The 19,569-nt window shown below is 38.0% G+C and overlaps 1 long non-coding RNA gene across 1 annotated transcript in view; it reads left to right on the top strand.

Moving 5' to 3' along the window:
- The first annotated feature begins 4,368 nt into the window (after positions 1-4,368).
- The window catches only part of LOC140696025 (uncharacterized), a 144,578-nt gene continuing 129,377 nt past the window's right edge, over positions 4,369-19,569 (top strand). The window contains exon 1 of the long non-coding RNA XR_012071949.1: positions 4,369-4,442. This is a non-coding gene — a long non-coding RNA (uncharacterized lncRNA). The remainder of the gene's footprint in view (positions 4,443-19,569) is intronic.

The following is a 19,569-nucleotide window of genomic DNA, read 5'->3' as shown; positions in this document are numbered from 1 at the left end:
CACAAAAATGCTACATATTGCATGATTAGATTTATATGAAATGTCTGGAAAAGGAAAATCCATAAAGACATAAAGTAGATACTGATTATCAAGAACCAAGGGATAAGGGAATAAGGAACAAATGCTAATGAGTCCAGGATTTCTTTCCAGGGTGATAATATTCTGAAAGTAGATAGTAGTATTTGCTCTCTAATTTTGTGAATGTATCAAAACCCATTGACTGTATACTTTTAAAGTGTTAATTTTATGGTAACAAAATAATAATTAATAATCTTTTATGTAAATTACATAAGAAAAAGATTCATTTTAAAATGAGTGATTTAAAGTATGTAGTGATGGATAGTAGATGTTAATAAATCTTTGTTGAAAGAATAAATGCATTGTAACTGATTAATAGCAGAAATTATAGAAAACACCACCACACTGAAGACAATTAAGAATTTAAATTAATCATCGTAAGTAGACTACTAAGTCAGAAAACAGTTATTTTTGAGGATGACAACTGTGACAGATACTTAAACGATTTTCTGTTAAAAAAGGAAGTACCAATTTTTTCCAAGTAACTTAATGTAAAACCATAAAGTAATAGCTAAATATAGTGTTGTCAAAAATGACCTGACAAGAGTTATTCAGGATAGATATTGAATAGGCTCATTAGAGTTTCATTTTTAAGAATTGTGATTTTGCAGAGGTTTCAGGTTAACACAGAATTTTAGGGGAGATTAATCAACTCTGACTAACAACAAAAGACTGTAATCATGCTAATCCAAGAATTGTTCTTGAACCTAAAATTGATGAAAAGACTTCTTATCTTTCACCTTTCAGTTAGGAGACATATTTTAAAGGATGATTATATTTCATACAAATTTTTTTAAAGATAGTGATCAATTTTGACTTCATTTAAGATGAATGCAAAGGAAATGGAAGTTTGATAAAGCGGCTCTGTAAATATTCATTCCTAACATCTTTAATTCTTATAAAAATGATTTATCTGAGGTATATATAAAACATGTACATATATGTATATGTGGATATCATATATATACATACATATGCACACATATGAATTATCAAATATATATGTTTGATTCAGGCAATTAAAGGCTGAATCATACCAGTTATATATTTCAAAGAAGAAAATTTTAACTATAAATGCTAGTTATAACTAAAAATAAGACACATTTTTAGGTTGTAATGCTGTTAGCTTAGAGAACATTGTTGTGTTGAAACCGACCATCAATTTGACTCAAGCAGTGAATTCATGTCTTAATTAAGTTTAATGTTCTTGGTGGTGAAAGTGCATGTTCTTGGTATATGTCAAACTGTACTGAGATGCACTAATCCGACAGCTCTAGAATAAATCTAATTTTGATATCAGTATCTTTGCTTAGTACAAGAATGAGAACAAGTGAACACACTCACTTCAACCTGGCTTAGGTTTTATAATGAATACATAAATGCACCTATTTTCCAGATTTTCAAGTGTCTCAAGTTTATTTTGAGATTCTTAATGATGATATTCACTCATTCTGTTAGGATGTTGCTTTTGCTCGGTGACATCCTCAACATTCAGGGATCACAATCCTTAGAGTGACTACTTAAGAGGCATTGTCCCCTAGTCATTGTGCTTTCCTACAAAATGCTACCAGAAGAGGATGGCAGAAACCTAAGTACAAACACAATTCAAAAGAGAAAGTGCCCACTGAAATACCCATGGTTATCCCTTGTCAAACTGTCTTATTTTTCCAATTGATGAACTGAGGTGCAGGGAGGCATGTCCAAGATCACAGATGGCGCGCCTAGGGCTTGAGCTCAGGCTCTCAACATCCACCCCATGCCCATTCTGCTACATCTGTAACTAATATGCATGTCATTTTGTAGCAACCCTTCTCTTAAATGTGGTGAAGAAAGCACCAGAAAATTTCCCTTCATTTTTATCGAAGTTATGTGTGCTGTTTCAGTCCACTTCATAGTACCAGGATAGTGAAATGAATGTAATTCTGGTGGAAGAGAGGTTTCTCTCACAGCCATGGAAACTTAAAACACAAAACGGTTCTCATCTCTCCATGAAAACTTCTAGACTGGTGATAAGCAAGCTTTATATTCACATCATCTCCATTTCAATGTGGTCACAGCTTTGACCTCTGTTTTTCTTACTTAGCATAATTGCACATATATACTCTGTGTTGCTCTGTGTAGTTCATATTTCTCAGCTTCCAAAGCTGCCTAATATGTTATTATTTGGAGCATTAGGTGCTCCTACAGATGGACATCTAAGTTGCTTACAGTTTTCCTGTTTGTTTTAGAGAGTGTAACAATTAATATATTTTAAAGATTTTCTCTCCAAGTTTTATTATTGCCTTAGGTTCAATGTTTAGATATGGGATTAACCTGATGACCAGTATCTACAGTTTTAATTATTGTTCTTCTTTCTCTTCTCCTCCTCTTCTCCCTCTACCCTCCCCATTTTTGCTCTTCTCCTTCCTTTTCTTCTTCGAGCAGCAAAGACTGATAGAAGCTATGGAGAATCAAGACTCACTTGGTGGATTGACATAGGCCAATGACTAATGAATGGCAGTAGATTAATCCCTCCACTCAGCCATCTCAAAAAAAAAAAAAAGGGCTTTCAATATGTACCTTTCAGTATGAGCTGACACAAGCTGTCAGGGCAGAAACCTTAAACTCTTCAAGGGATGGGAGCTTGTGGCCACAACAGAACTCATCAAAGTGACAGAGGTGACCTGAGCCATTGCCTCCCTCATGGTTTACAGACCGTATGGTAACTGTGACCACTTCGATTTGGAAATCGCTCAGCTCCAAGGCAATGGGAATTGGTTTCCATGGTTTCAAGTTGCCTTCACTGGCAACAGTTAATACACATGTTCCATTGGTTAGGGGAAAAACAACTCAGGGCAGGCATTTCAACAGTCATACTCATGCTACCCTGGACAAAGTGGTCAGCAGCATTATTTGCACATGGTATTTGGAGAGAGAACAAAGGAGGATGAGGGAAAGGCACTGGCATTTATTGAGCACTGTTATTGTGGTGGTTGGTGATTTATAGACGTATTATTACATCTGGCTGTCATGATGAGGCTGTGAGCTGTTTTCTAGGTGCCCCCCAGAGGGTAAGACACTTGCTCAAGGTTGCTCATTAGTGGCTGATTAGTGGTTGAGCTGAGATGTGAATTGACATCTGTCCAATTTCAAAGTGCTGGTTTGAATTGTTCTTAATTCCTATCATCATATTGCTTCTCCAAAGGGCTCTACCACTTGAAATGTTACTGATAATACACAGGATATGTCTTTCATTGCATCCTCACCAATAATGGGTATTATTGCTAAAAATTTTTGCAGATAATCCAAATACTGTATGTTGTATTAATTTATTTTCTGTTTTCATGTTTGGTAAATTATTAAATATAGAATAATTATTATTAAGTGTTATCAGAACAACAAGTATAGAAAAGTATAAATTATTATAAGGAATATAAAATATAGAAGATATTAAAAATAGGAAAATGACTACTCTCTTTTTATGTGTTTGTGGATTCATTACCTCTTGAATACAAATTGCCTTCTTCCTTGATCCATTAATATTAATATTGTATTTATTTTAATATTATGCTCAGTTTTCCTTAAATTTTTATTCATTAATTATGAACTCATAACAACTGCTAAATGCTTTGTACATATAACTGACCCTGTGCTAAGACTTTGCAACTCTTACCATCAAAGAGCTCACAGTCTGTCTGGAGAAACAGTTGGAAAAGCCAAGTATTAAAGTACCAAAGGGCAGGGGTTTGCAAAGTTGCTCCTTTGCTCCTGTTTTATTTCCGTGCTTCACAGGTGGAGTCACAAATGTGCTACGGAGGAAACCTGGAAAGCTGCAGCGTGGTGGCTCTTGGCTGCTCTTGGGCCTCCTCTGTCTTAACACAGACTAAGCTCCCCTGTGAGTCAGAGGAGGCCTGGAATTTGTGTTCGTGTCAGCCAGGGCAGGCTTTGAGACATTGAACCACCCTCGCAGGCCCTGGAACTGACTCAGTCACCTCAGTGAAATTCTCTGGGGAATGATATGGAACTGTCAGTCCTTTAGCCCTATCAGCATACCCCATCCTGTTTTCTTATTCCACTCTTCTGACTGCCAAGATGACTATTCATAGCCCTGTCTTGTCTCCATGGGATGCTCCCCATGTAAGAACATGGTCACGTGCAATGCATTAAAGACGTAACAGGTGTAGGATGTTCTGAACCCTGAGATGCGTCATACACGTTTGAGTTTTTACTTCAGTCTTCCTTGAGTTATTTCTGTGCTGGAGTGATGAGTTGTGCTCAGCTACAGATACATTCTCTTTTTTCATAGGTCAGGACAACACAACCAGATGAGTAGTGGCTTGTACAGTGGCTGTGGAGATGGAGATCAAGATTCTCCTACCCCTTTGGTGAGAGGCTAACTCTGTGCGGTAGTTATATCTTTTTTCATACATTTTTAATGAACAAAGTACAATAACAATCAACTGGAAACGTGTTTACAGTATTATCAAATGTTTGGAAGATTTAACTCATATGCTTGGGGTGGTCATGTGGCATATTGGAGGAGAGAGTGATTACTCCTCGAGGGGCATGGTCTAAATTAGAATTTCATTTCCCAAGTTTAGATAATGAGGAAAATCATTGGAAAGGAGAATGGAACAAAGACAGTTTAACTATTAAACATCAACACTGAAGGAAAAAAGTTAACAAAAGCACTAACTACTAAGTTCAGTTAATTTTAAGAACTAAAGAAAATGGTGTAAATGATTTAAAATCCATAATAAATGTATATATTAAAGAATTAGAAATTCATATGAAAAGTGAGATAATGCTAATAATGAATTGTACCCCCTAACCTCATTGTTTTGTGGCCCTTTATATTTGAAATAGTCTCTGAGGTGCATATGATAGGCAGATAGATAAAATGTCTTTAATATTAATTAGACCTCTGGTAACTTTTTTAAGGAAACATATAGGAATGCACATTAAAAATTACATTGCAGAGATGAAGGTATTTTGAGAATAGCATGCATAGTTGCGCTTGAATATTATTTTTAAACACAGTGAAATATAGATTGTGATTAGGAATCAAGGCAAGGAAAAGTTATTTCTTCTGCTTTGGGAGCCCTATTCTTGGCAAATGATTTAGATGTATACTAGAGATGGACCACTTCACATATCCAGTCCTAAATATGAAGCTTCCAGTGATGAAAGTGATCTGAAAGCTTCACTGCACACTTCCTTTGAGCTCTGTCTGATATTACGTGGACTTCAGCTGGAGAGTGTGTTGTGAGATTATAATGAATCCCAGGAGCAGAAACAATCAGTCCCATCATTCTCAGCCTTATTTAAAGGATGATTTGTACAGTAACATGAGCAGCAAGAAATCTGTTCTCCTCCTCCAGCTGGAATAGTCACGCTGGGCTGATCTGTTTAATAATCACCAGCTAAATATTTACAATAATGAGTGGCTTTTGTTTTAAAGCTCAGTCAAGAAAATTGAGACTAGGATGAGTTTATTTCCAGCAGTAACAAATTGAAATTCTTGATCTGAGAGAAAGATAACCATATATGGTATAACATTTTTATTCATGTTGGTAATCCATGCGAACACAGTACTAATGGGTGTGAAATATTGAGTTCTTCTCAGCCAAGGCTTACCAGAAAGTCACGGATGGTTTTCATTGTTAATTTAATGCTTAAACTACTAGCTGTTCTCTCTAATATGTACCAAAAATGATAAAAACATGAACTAATTACCCAGCATGTAAAATCAGCTTTGTGGGATTATCCTCTAGTATTTTAATCGGATTTCATGAGAATGTAATTTTGCTGTATTTAATTCAGTAGAAAAAAGATAAAACTGTATTTAAGATGATTTAGCTTTTTGTAATGAGCTTTGACAGAAAGAAGCAAATATTGAAGAGAATACTAAGAAAAAAAGAGATTGAGCTATTTCACGATGACATGTCACACACGAGCTAGACAGTAATGTGTCTTTCAGGACAGTGGCCAGACACTGCAGAGACGGGGCCCAATTTTGGGGCCCCTCACTTCATCCTCTGCCCTGCAATCGTATCCTCCTTAAGGGACCTCCAACATGCAGTTCCCTTTCCACTTTAAGCAGCATTAGCGGTCCTGTGCTCTCTCTGCAACGTGTCTGTCTCTTCACTGCCCAGCCCCCTGGGGATCCTTAGCCACACTTCCTAAGTTTGTAGTCTTTGTATGTGCAAGTGTGTAAAGTAAAACATTCATGTAGGGAAGCGCACAAAAGGATACAGCTTCAAGATATATTCTTTTTACTCTCGTACTGGTATCTGTTGAGAAACACAAGTTCATTATTTAAATATACTGCAAGCTGTGATCTTTTCCTGTGAGTGTTGTGTGTGTGTGTGTCCTATCTCATATTTTTTTTTTTGTACCCAAAGTGGTGAAGGTATTATGTTGCTTTCAAAACCTTTCATTGTTTGGCCTTGCACAGTTAATCTGGAGTCACTTTGTGTGTGTACTTTTTATTTGGTATGCGGTAGAACTCAGCATTCCAGTCAGAGAGAGTAGCCAGTGAAGACTTAAAGGCAGGAGCTTGCATCTGATGAGGAGGGAGCTGGAGCTGATGAATGAGGCAAGAGGAGTGAGACGCGAGGTGGCAGACACAGACATAGGACTTAGCTGAAGATTCAGCTTCACTCTCTTGTTGAATAGCATATCCAAGTTTTTAGATGTAATAATTATCTCTAAAGATACACTAGAGAGCTTTATACCTCTCAGTAATCTTTTTTTTTTTTTTTTCATTTTCTTCTAAATGTCTGGATTGCTGTTGGAGAGTTGGGAACAGGAGAGTGATACTCTAAGACTTAAAGTTTTAAGAGTCAACTCAATATTGTGAGAATAATTAACAGAGAATCAAAAGTAAATGGAGGTGAACAGCTAGGGAACTTCTGCACTTGGCCAGGTGTGAGATGACGGAGGCTTGGACTAGGATCTTAGCAGTGGAGGTGGGAAAACGTGGACAGACTTGAGGTTTGGTTTGAAAGGGAAGCCAATGAGATTGTGTGATGAATCAGATCAGGGTATGAAATATGATTCCAAGGTGATAGTATTTCAGAGATAGGAGAAGTATCAGTTAAAATTTCACAGGCTCAGTGAAATTCTAGTCCAAGTTGTGAATGGTTCCAAAAGTAGCCTATACTGCCAACTTTGCACTTGATGGTAAAGAGTCATCTGATGTTTGATAATGCCTTCCTGGTTAATGTATAAGCTCACCAATCCCCATTCCTCAAAATAATTGTAAGGAATAATTTCTAGATATTTGTCACATAGTCTCAGAAGCACTATTTGATTCCAGCATCCCCTTGAGTGGTCGGTAGATCCTTCAGTCTCCTTAATTTTCATAAAAATTTAGATAAAATGTTTAGTAGATAGTGAAGCTGGATCGTCAACTAAGTCTTAGATTCTAGAATTCCTAACTTCCTTTGTATGTTTTGTGTAACCTCTGTAACAGCAATGTCAGTGGCTGAGCACACTCAAAAACCACACTCAGAAAACGTTTGCTAACTGGTTTATTGAATGGGGCACACCTGCTGTATCTAGACAAGAGAAGGAGCTTAGCCATCCACCGACTGCACCAAGACGCCCGGAGCTGGAATTCTGTTTCTTCTCCTTAATGGTTGTATCTGTTACTAAGTTTTTTTCTAGAAATACTCAACTTTTAAGGCCTAACCTATGTTATAATGAAAGTATATGGACATACCCTGGGATTATGCGCCTGCTCACTTTTCTTTTTGTTTGAATTCTCTTTTGTGAATGAGTGTGAACTGAAGCAGGAGAGATAAAGAACAAAATGCTGTTTCTACCTGAGCTTTAAAATTCAACAGAAAGAGTGACTTGTCAGCAGCAATTAGTGTGCAAACCCAGATGGTCAGATGAGACAGACCATCAGCAAATTTTATTAATTTCTTAAGGAAATGTTTAATGCTGAGATGGAGTCTTCAGAAATGTACCTAAAGTATGTTATTTTTCCAATAGGCTAATTTAATTAATTCCAGCTGGATTGATTTGGACACATTGCCACTGTTTATCTAAAGAGAAGGAACAAGGACAGTAAGTTCTCATGCAGTGGGGTGAACAGCACAAGACTGAATCTCTAACACAACATGAATTTAAGTAACAGGAATATATAGTCTGCATGTGCTGAATTGTCCCTCTCAGCGTAAGAGTGCTGATGGACTTACAGTCGCTGGCATTCATAACCTTCACAAAGCACCTGTGCATATCAGCTTGATCTTCACCCTCATCCTTAGGAACATCAGGTTTACATTCATCACATGCTTGTGTCAGGCACCATGCCCAAAGCTTCATGTCCAGTATCTTATTTAATTCTTCCTAGTAACCTGCAAGTTAAGTGACCTGATTAAGTTTTTGGTGGTAAGCAGGACTGACGGACTTCGCCTAACTTGAGCAATATAAAGAATATGCTTAAACTGAAGACTGGAACTAAGGCAAAGTGGAGGGCGGTCTTTGAAGTCAACCAGTTCCAATGTTTTTTCAGACTTTATGAGATTCTAGCCAAGGTTCACATTCTTAGGACAGTCTGTTTGGTTTGACTCTGCTGTTGTATTCATCCCCTTGTCCAGCCTGACTAAGACTACCTTCTGAGCTTTGAAGGTGGAACTAAAGGAAAGTTCCTTTTCCTCTAACCATATTGGTATTTACGTAGAGAATATAGCTAACCAGATACAAGTTAAGAAGAAAAAGTGCGAGAGTTAATGCTGCCTCCCAGGCTTCCAGACTCAGTGGCGAGTAAGGGGAGGAATCCTAGGATATACACAGATGGCAAAGACGTGATCGGATGTTTCCTAAAGCCCTCAGGTTCCTAAGGAGCTGGATCTGTCTTGGCCACTCAGTAAGAAACAGAACTTCTGACTGTGAGTCCAGCAGGTTTAATAGCAATGAGACAGCTGGGCGCCCATGGCGTGCACGCCCAACTCTGCCCCAGAGCCCTCTCTTCTGTGGGTCTCATCGTATGCAGGAAATACAGACTTCAAGACACAACAAGCAACAAATAGGAGAGGAAACTGGCAGGAGAAGGAAAGCTACTGGAGTGAGTGTGGATTGGTGGAGCAGGGAGAAGGTGAGCCTGTGGTCGAGGGTCAAGAGCAGCAGCAGAGAAAGGGATAATCAAATTAAGTTCTGCCCTTCCCCTCTCTGCTCCCTTAGGACGGTCACTGCCGTCCCCTGGCCTCACAGTTCTGTGGCAGGTACCCACGGGGCCGATGTCCTCGGGAGACATGGCAGAGCAGACCTGAGGCCTGGTTGGGCCTGAGAGTTGATGAGAACTTGCGCTCCCTACCAGCCTTGGTGTTTTGCCTTTTTACCCTGTCCCTTCTTCATACTCATGGTGGGTGGATTACTCCTCAGGGCAGTGACTTCCTGCTTTTCCTGGAGCATTTAGAGCTAAGCAGCAGTTGGTCAGATGGTGGCAAATAAGAATAATTTCTTCTTATGACAGGTAGAGTGTGTCCTTCAGGTTTTCCCTAATACTCATTCCAGACAGAGTAACTGAGATCTTTAGGGCAACCTAAGCTTACAGGCTAAAATAAGGAACCCTGTAAGAATAGCTGCTTAGAATAAGAAAAAAAAAAAACTTGGAAAACATATGCCATCTGAGGCAAATGCTCTTATTATTATTATTACTAATCACGCTACTCACACTAGTATAAAAGGTATTCCAAGAAATATAGATGGTGGTCAGAAAAAACAATGAAGTTGTGAAGGTCGAAATGATGTACAGAAAGTGTCCAGTGCCTGGAACACAGTAGGTGGGTAATAGTTGTAAATTTCTCCCCTGCTTTTTAGAATCACGCTCATAGAAAATGAGGAGCCAGATTTGTGTCTATCTTTCTTTACTAACTTCAGGCATTGTTTTAATTTTCCGAAGCTGATACTACAAATTAGCACAAACGTGGTGGCTTGAAACGATAGAAATTTATTATCTCACAGTTCCGGGCGCCAGAGTCTGAAATCAGTATCACTGAACTGAAACCAGGGTGTTGGCAGGGCTGCGCTTCTCCTGGAGAATCTTCTCCTTGCCTCTTTCAGTTTTCTTTAAGGACTGGCTGCTGACAGTCCTTGGTTCTTAGGATGCGTTACTCCAGTCTTCAAGGCCAATAGCTTCCAATCTCCCTCTGCTCTGTCCTCACACCTCTTCTCTCTGAGTATCAGATCTCCTTCTCTCTCTTTTAGGGACACCTGTGATTACATTGGACCCGCCAGGATAATCTAAAATAACCTTCTTATCTCAGAATCCTTAACTTGATTACATCTACAAAGTTTTTGTTTTTGTTTTGTCATATAAGGTTCTAAAGATTCATAGATTCTAAAGATTAGGATATGAGATCCGTTATTCAGCATACACCACAAGAACTTACATCTACGCATAGTAAGTGCTCAGTAAATATTTGCTGAGTAAAGCGTCTTTTCATAGCCTTTTCCCGCTGCCTCTCCTAGCCCCTATGATCTGATCTGTATTGTTGATAGTACTTTGCCTACCTTCATCTCTCTCTAAATGTGCTATTTATACATGGTTTCTCCCCACCATTCCTTGTCATCATTTAACAAGTGTTTTGAAGCAACGTCATTGTAAAGGAGAAACTCTAGACATGTAGTCTGGAACCAGAAGTTGGTTTTAAAATTTTGAATTGGGATGAAAAGTAGCAAGCAGCAAAAGGATGGTTCATTTGAACATCTATTATCTTTACAAGTCTACTCATTTTGCTAGCCATTTTTCCTATGAGTAAATCAGAAAGACTTTGAGGACTTCTGTAACTTAAAAGTGAATGCGTTTGCCATCAGAAGTGTACGCTATAAGACTGACATAACATGGATAACTCTAGAGTGGTCTTGAAGACAGTGGTTTTCATAGTTGAACAAAGAGTATGGTTTTCAAAGGTCATATGGCTATTAAAGGTGATACAGTCAGCAAGGGAATATTTAAACACACGAAACACGAGCAGAAGTGACTGGACTCTTGGATAGAGCATATGTTCTGAATCATGGATTGATATGGTCTCAATAACTCGGGCTGTGGGTGAGAACATATTTTGCTTTCATACTCCTTAAAAAGCCTGCTGTAGTTAGGGAGCATTTCATAGTCATCTCCCAGTTCTCAAGATAATTATAGTTGGCCTTTGTCTTCCTACATAGAATTGTTCACAAACAGATAATGAACTTGTGATGGGGACACACAGTCAAGGGACTGTCTGCCCATAGCTCTCACCACAAGCAAATGAATTAGAATCCCACTTCTTTATCCCTCTCCTATTATGAGACTTCTGAATTCATTCACTGAGTCAAGAAATACTTACTGAGTGTCTACTGTGTCTCTGATACTTAGTGAGGTGCTGGGCATATGACAGGGTTGCTGATGGACCTAGCCTCTTTCTGCATTTCTCTGTACTAACAAAATCCTATCCTGCAAAACTTCATCTGATACAAAAAACAAGTGAATAAGCTGATGGATTAGAAAAATACACCATCGAAAGCAACAGCAATAAAAACATCTCCATCAAATTATCCACAGTCAAAACTAAGGTAACACGAAGCCTGGTATCAATATTCATTTCTTTATTTATTCATGATGAACATACATTGAGCAACTAATGTATACCAGGCATTGTGCTGGCTACGAATGATACACAAAATGATTAACAAGAAGACCATAATGGATGTTTGTTTAAGTAATGAACTAATTAGGCTCAGAGGACATTGAAATAAATTAGAATTATTGAAGAAACTAAATAATAACATCTTGGTTACAAAAATAACAGATGTGATAATAGGTAGACAATATGGTTGAGTAATACAGATAAATCAAGAATAATGTATCTTCAAGTCTTTGTTACCAAAAAGAAGTAAAACTATGAGACTTAGTCTAAAATTGTACATCCAAAACAAAGTTCCAAAGTTGAAAGACAACAGACTTCAACACATAATGGTTTCAAGTGACAGAAAGTCTAATTAATAAAACTATGTGAGAAGTTCCTTTATCAAGAGAAAATTAAAAAGGAGTTTCAAATAAACTGATTTCTGCATCAGACTACATAGTGTAAGCCAAAGTGCAGACACTGTAAATGTAATTAAAATAACAATTAGATTACTATCTGCAGGAAAGCAGGTGAAGCCGCTTCTGGAGAACTGGTGTGACTCAGGAGACAAGCTGATTATGCAACAAGCATGACTCATTTTTATTTCGTGCTACTGAGAGTGGACTCGACAGGCACGCTCAGTCTCCCCATTAAATGAAACCTTCTTCACTAGGACATCCTTATGTCCACCCAAGACTGTAAACGGTCTCATTTAGCCTGTTGATGAGATCACAGCAACCTCAGACCTCCCGGAACAGGACTCCTAGAGGGAGCGGAGCAACTGTCTCAGGTCCAGCGATTTACTGTTTACATTTACTGTTGTCTACTTGCTCAGGCATTTCCTTTCACCTGGCCACCTGGTCTCTTTCCAAATTATTTTGTTAAAATTGAGACAGGGCCCAAACTTCTAAAAACATAGAGGGACAACTGACGGTGAAGAAAGAGTGCAAAGAACCATCAAACAGAAAATCACAGTTGTCCAGGACAAACCTGCCCATGTATTTCAGTGCTCCCCAAGGGCAGTGCTGGATTGCAGCACTTTACTTTGTGGGGAGCAGCATGAGTCACCAAGAAAATGTCAACCGATGTTCAAATATTCCCTTTTGAATAAGACTTGGGAGTGTGTAATAAGTTAATTTAAACTAGAAAGCTTTGTCATTTAAAGGAGGAAGTCAGGCTTCACTCTCAAAAATTAACTTGGTTGAAATCGTCATTTTCTTAGAAACTGGTATTGAGGTTTCACAAAAGGAACCTCCCCAAGTGCTCTGAGATAAAGTTTACATCTCTAGGAAGCTGAAATGGCACCTGGTGAAATCTGCAGTGCCCAAGTCCCAAACATTTATGTTCAGTATGTGAAAGAATATTTTAAATGAGTTTCTCATTCCAATGGACTTAATATTGATATTAGAAATAAAAGCAGATAACCCTTATTAAACACTTATTATGTGTCAAGCACCATGTTGATTCCTTACAGCAATGATCTGATTTAATCCCCTGACAACCCTAAGAAGTATATATACATTATTATAATCCCCAAAGTTCTGATGGGGAAACTGGTGCTTTCTCTGGCTAGCCCCAGGTCCAGCTGTAGAAAAGCGGCAGAACTGAATTTGAATTCTGGCCATTTAACTCTAGTGACAATGCAAATATTTGAGTCAGGTAAATTTTTTTGTCACTGAATCAGATGTGAGTGTGTTTCCAAAAATAGCAATTATTTTTCAAAAATGTTACTGCGCACTCTCTTAAACCCAAATCTATTCAGGAAATGTATTTCTGTGGTTGCAGAGTGAAGTTGACTTTCTTGACAAAAAAAAGTGCAGGGAATCAAGAAAAGCTACAAGAGAGAAATGGAGAATTTTTAAGGTATGCTTTTAGCTAACAAATCAATCAAGAATGTGTGGATGATAGAAATATCAAACCTATGAAATTCTGTGTCTTATCAAGTTGCTTCACTGAATAAATGCCATATTAAAACATATTAAAACTTGCTAACTGATGAAATGAAGAGTCTAAATTAAGAAATGTATGACCTATAGACAAAAGACTTCCAGATCAACTATAGGAAAAATACTTTCAGATTTATTAATTCCAAGTGAATATAACACATATATGTAGCTATCAATATGCATAGATACTATACCATTTTTAATAAGATATATCAAGGTAAAGACCCAGTGTTTTAAAGTTCCACTCCAAAAAAATTCAATTGTTATTAGAAATATCAGGTTGTTTACAAAAATATGTTAAGGCTCTGAAAAGCCATTTAATTTCTTAGGTGTCCTGCAATCCAGTTTCTTCTGTAACTTTGCTTAGCAAATTTGTATGCAGAGAGATTGCAAAGATATGTCCAATCTAGATCAAGTGATAACGTATCCCCTAATTAGCAGAACCTGAGAAATTTTATGGGTTGTAACTTATAAAATATTTTGACTGCTCTGTATAATTGACTACCCCGCGATTATGCTTTTGAATATCAAAGCCAGAGTAAAATCAGAGAAAGGATCCAGAATTATCTGAGCATTATGTGTTTATTTAAATTTCAATTAATATACTAGTTGCACACTGATGATTCAGGCGCCTGTTTTGTATGGTATTTTCAGGAAAATACAGTTACCTTAGCAACTAGCGTATCACATGGGACATGCAGCAGCATGCAGAATGTCTCCAAGTCCAAAGCTTGTCCCTCTGGAGGAGATCACATTAGAAAATGGGGAAAAAAATAAACCAATCTCTTCACATAAAGAATTATGTTATTTATCTCCCTGACATGTAGAAGATAATTTACATTTAAATCAGTTTTTCTTTGCTACAATCCTATCAAAATGGCAACATGTATATTACATAGATTAAAAAAAGAATAAAGAAACTACATAACTTAAATGTACAAAGTAAATCTTCTATTGAATTAACTTCTGAACACTACAAACTTAATTCAACTGAATACTCTTTTGAGGGGACTGTTATAGTTAAGATACTTTAAAAAATTTAAGTAATACGTTATTAACATTAAACAACAAAAAGTAGAATCATTTTTATCCAGGTAGCCGTAACTCCAAAATTGACAAAAACTGTAATTTTAAAAGCTTTAGCCTTTACAAGTCTGAAACAACCTGGGTAAATGTGAAATCTGCACTTGAACTGATTGCTATCTGTCTATCTAATTCAAGGTCTAACTAATTCAAAGAAAAATAAATGCCCTAAGCCTTTTTTAATCCAATGTGTGTGACAGCCACTGCTTGCCTCCCAAATGCCTGAATTTTTCAGTAACAGGAGAAGAAAGGTTCCTGCTTTTGCAGAGTTTATGTTCTAGTTGGGAGAGACATATGAAGGTAAAGAAGGAAGGAAGGAGGTGTTGACTGAAATAAATGTGCAGCCTAAAAGTTGAGAGTTATGTTTTATTTGGCAGGACTCGAGCCGAGATGACAGCCTCTCAGATCTGAGTCTGAGAGACTGCTCCGAAGAGGTAGGGGAGGAGCTAGGATATTTAGGGACTTAACAACAAAGACCAGGTAGTTGGAACAATAAAAGATTACTTGTTATCTAAAGAAAAACAAGCACCTCAAGGTAAAGAATTTAGTGCTTTTCTACGTATGGGAGGAAGCAAACATTTGGGCCCATTGAATTCATTCCTTTGACAAGCCCCTAGCTATCTAGGGCCAGTATCCTGTCCTTTCTTATTCTGAGTCCGCTCAGAGTGCACCACTGTGAGTGGCTGCAGAGGCCAGGCTGCAGGCTTGTCTTCATTGGCGGGGAGGGGGGCGGGGAGGCAGCAGCTAAGAACTTGATGGTTTCAGCATTCTTTGTTTACTGATACGGTTTGTAGTATTTTTCATTCACAGAGGGAAGGGAGGAAGAAAGAAGGAGAAATAAAGTAAATTATATTGTGGTAACTTCCATGAAGAATATGGAATATGCCTCCCTGTTTCTACCTCTTTCTCTTCTCTTCCCTTCCTGGACATTTCAATCCTGAAACTGTTAGATGGTTCAGAGCAAGGAGGAGGGGGGGGGATGCAGTCACTGGTGTAGGTTGTCAGAGCCTGAGCGGGGTGGGAACACCGGCAGGGGCCGGGCGAGATGGCGGAGATAAGATACAAGGGGATTCATCGTATTAGAAAATGTACTAAGGATAATAGAAGTCTAGTTTCTCACCGTTGGAAAAAGAAGCTACAAATTCAGAAAATGAGAAAACTAGAATGAATCTTGCTTGCATGATTGGACTAGAAAATGTATAGCTTTGTATACATATGAAGATAAATACGAAAATAAACACATATAAAAATGCATATATTTTATAATATACAAAAACATTTCTAATATACATGATAAACATATTAAATATAAAATTATATGTTAGAGAAATATATAAAACTACATTATATGTTTGAGTTCTCCCAGTGGAAGGATCGAGGGACTATATTATATGACATATAAAAAATATATGGCATATAAAATGTCTATTCCCTGGATCTTTCCACTGAGAGGACTCAAATACCAAACTCCAATAGCAATGAGTGTACCTAGAGCCCTAGACCTTGAATTCTAAATACTGTTTTCCTCTAAAAGGAAACAGTGCTCCTTGAAAAGATGGCTGATTCCAGGGCTTGGGCAGGAAATGAGCGAGATGAGCCTGAGACATTTCTGCATACCAGACAGCAGGAAAACACAGACACGATGAGTGGAAAATGTCACAAGGTAAAGAAGTCAGCTGGGAGAGGCTCCCACTAGCCAACTCCGGGGCCGCTTGAGCATCAAAATCAATCATGTAGCAGTGGATTAAACATACTGAATAAAACAAGGAACCATGGAAAAAAAATTGGAAATTTGACAGGGAAAATGATACTTACCGTTTCAGTGCCTCCCCCCGAGATGCTTACAAAAGGAAATGAATGACTTTATAGAGAAGCCTGGCAGACATCACCCTAATCAAGTGATCACAGTGAATGTTACTTGCATTGGGTGCAGTCAAACTCACTCATGTGCTACCTGGGAGGAAACAGTGAGAGGGACAGAGCGTTACTTCTGTGATAGACTTGCCAGTGATGCGTAACTGAAACTAAGCATGAGGAAATATTAGGCAAATCCGAATTGAGGCACATTCTACAAAATATCTGACCTGTAATGAAAGTCAAGGGAAAAGTGTGGAACTCTTCCAGATTGAAGAGACTAAGGACAGCTAAATGCAATGCATGACTTACTTCGCTTAGAATGACATTCTCCAGGAGCATCCATGTTGCTGCAAATGGCGTTATGTTGTCGGTTTTTATGGCTGAGTAGTATTCCATTGTATAAATATACCACCTCTTCTTTATCCAGTCACCTGTTGATGGACATTTAGGCTGTTTCCATGTTTTGGCTATTGTAAATAGTGCCGCTATGAACATGGGGGAGCAGGTGTCATCCTGAAGTAGGGTTCCTTCTGGATACAAGCCCAGGAGCGGGATTCCTGGGTCATATGGTAAGTCTATTCCTAGTCTTTTGAGGAATCTCCACACTGTTTTCCATAGTGGCTGCACCAAACTGCATTCCCACCAGCAGTGTAGGAGGGTTCCCCTTTCTCCACAGCCTCTCCAGAAAGAGAAAGAAAAATACCATATGAGATCGCTCATATGTGGAATCTAAAAAACAAACAAACAAACAAACAAAAACAAAGCATAAATACAGGACAAAAATAGACTCATAGACAGAGAATACAGACTTGTGGTTGCCAGGGGGCTGAGGGTGGGAAGGGATAGACTGGGATTTCAAAATTGTAGAATAGATAAACAAGATTATACTGTATAGCACAGGGAAATTTACACAAAACGTTATGGTAATTAACAGAGAAAAAAATGTGACAATGAGTGTGTATATGTCCATGTATGACTGAAAAATTGTGCTGAACACTGGAATTTGACACAACATTGTAAAATGATTATAAATCAATAAAAAATGTTAAAAAAATGCAATGCATGATTTTGAACTGGATTCTTCTGTTATAAAATATATTATTGGGACAGTGTGAATAAAACCAAATGATTGAATAGCAGCAGTGTATTAATGTTAGTTTTCTGATTTGTTGGTTGTCTTGCAGTGGCATAGGAGAATATCCATGTTGAGAGGAAACAGCCACTAAAATAATAGAGAGTGACTGGGGAATCCTGTCGGCATCTTACTCTCAAGTGGTTCAGGGAAAAATGTCCTCATACTGTACTTCTACCTTTCCTCTGTGATTGTTTCAGAATAAAGAATAAGTAAAAAACATAATATGGTAGATGCAAACTGCACACGGGCAACTCCTTTAAACTTGTGTCAGGAAAATATTGTTTGAAAAGATGGCATTTCAAGCTGAGAGCCGAGAAATAAGTGTTAGTCATTCAGAGGTTGGGCTGAAGAGCATTCCAGGCAGAGGGAGCAGCTGGTGCTGAAGCCCTAGACAACGAGGGAGTCTAGTTAAGTTCCAAGAATAAAAAAGTCAAAAGTGTCCAGTACAGCTGGAGCCTAGCAGGGAAGGGAGACATGATGGGAGGTACATAGTCAGGCTCTTGAGAAGGGCCTCACTGATGAAGATAAGATGCTTGGAGCTTTATTTGAGATGCCAAGGAAAATCACCAGAGGATTTTAGCAAGAATGTAATAGGACCTCATTCATATTTTCAGAAACCACTCACCAGAGAAGGGAGACAGGAGTAAATGTAAAGAGATAAATTAAAGGGCTGTTTGCACTGGGAGTAAAAAAAATGGAGAAAGGTGTTTTATATTTTGGAACTAAAAGTGATCGGATTTATCACCATCATTATTGAATGAAGATGCTGAAGGAAAAAAAACAGGTTAAAGAGAGCAGCTTACTATATACTGGGAAGCCTCTAATCACTTCACATGAATGTATTTACTCACTTAATCCTCATAAAAATCCTGTAAGATAAGGACTATTGTGATTATTGTTTGATCCATTTAAAGATGCTGAGTTGAAGAGGGTAAGCGATGACCACAAAGGTAAAGTGGCGTTTTCATCACATCATATCCAGGGTGCATGGTCCCAGCATAATCACAACGGATACTGACCTTCATCACCTGGTTGGGTAATGTCTGTCTTACCACCATGAAGTTACTCTTCCCCCTCCTTTCCATACTGTACCTTTTGGAACAAAGTCCCATAAACAGTCCACAGTAAAGGAGTCGGGGGAGTTATGCTCCACCCCGTTGAGGGTAGAGTATCTGTCTAAATTATTTGGAATTGTTCTGCAAGGGAGATTGGTCTCTTATCCTTTATTGTTTATTTATTTATTTATATTAGTATGAGCTTATGAATACTTATTTTATAGTTTGGTTTATAATCCACTACTACTTCATTTTGTTGCTCAATTTGTTCCCGCTTTAGCTGTTGGGAGCTCTTTCTGTTGGTTTCCACAGCACTTTGATAAGCACCCATTGAGGAAGGATTTTTTTTTTTTTAAACAGTTCTTACTTCTTGGCACTAAGGGCTCTTCCAGTATATCCCCTTCCGCAGTTGAAGAACTAGTCATTTATCCAAGGACTCCTGGTTTCTTTTATTAAGGAAAAGTATTAGGAGCCAAGATTTGGATGCTAGATGTACTTGGTTCTTTTTCAATTTTTTTTCCAAAATTGTCTTTTTAGATTCTTTGCATTTCTATAGAAAAAGTCACCTCTATTTTGATTGGAGTCTTACGTTTTAGCTTGAACACTGGGTAAATAATTGTAGCTTTCACTGAAATTGGAAAAATCTAGATGGAGATAGGGAATAAAAAATTCTGTTTTGGATGTTTAAAATTGAACATCCAGATGTTCTACTCCAGCCGCTATATACCCTCTGAGCTCTCAGGACCAGAAGATGGTTAATGCTTATTGTGACAGGGGCAACATAGGCATCAACTAATTAATTAGCTAATTAAAAAGTG

Source organism: Vicugna pacos, chromosome 1, assembly GCF_048564905.1.
Source record: "Vicugna pacos chromosome 1, VicPac4, whole genome shotgun sequence".
Lineage (NCBI taxonomy): Eukaryota > Metazoa > Chordata > Mammalia > Artiodactyla > Camelidae > Vicugna > Vicugna pacos.
Note: the sequence above shows the minus strand (reverse complement) of the source record. Positions and strands in the feature narration are given on the sequence as shown.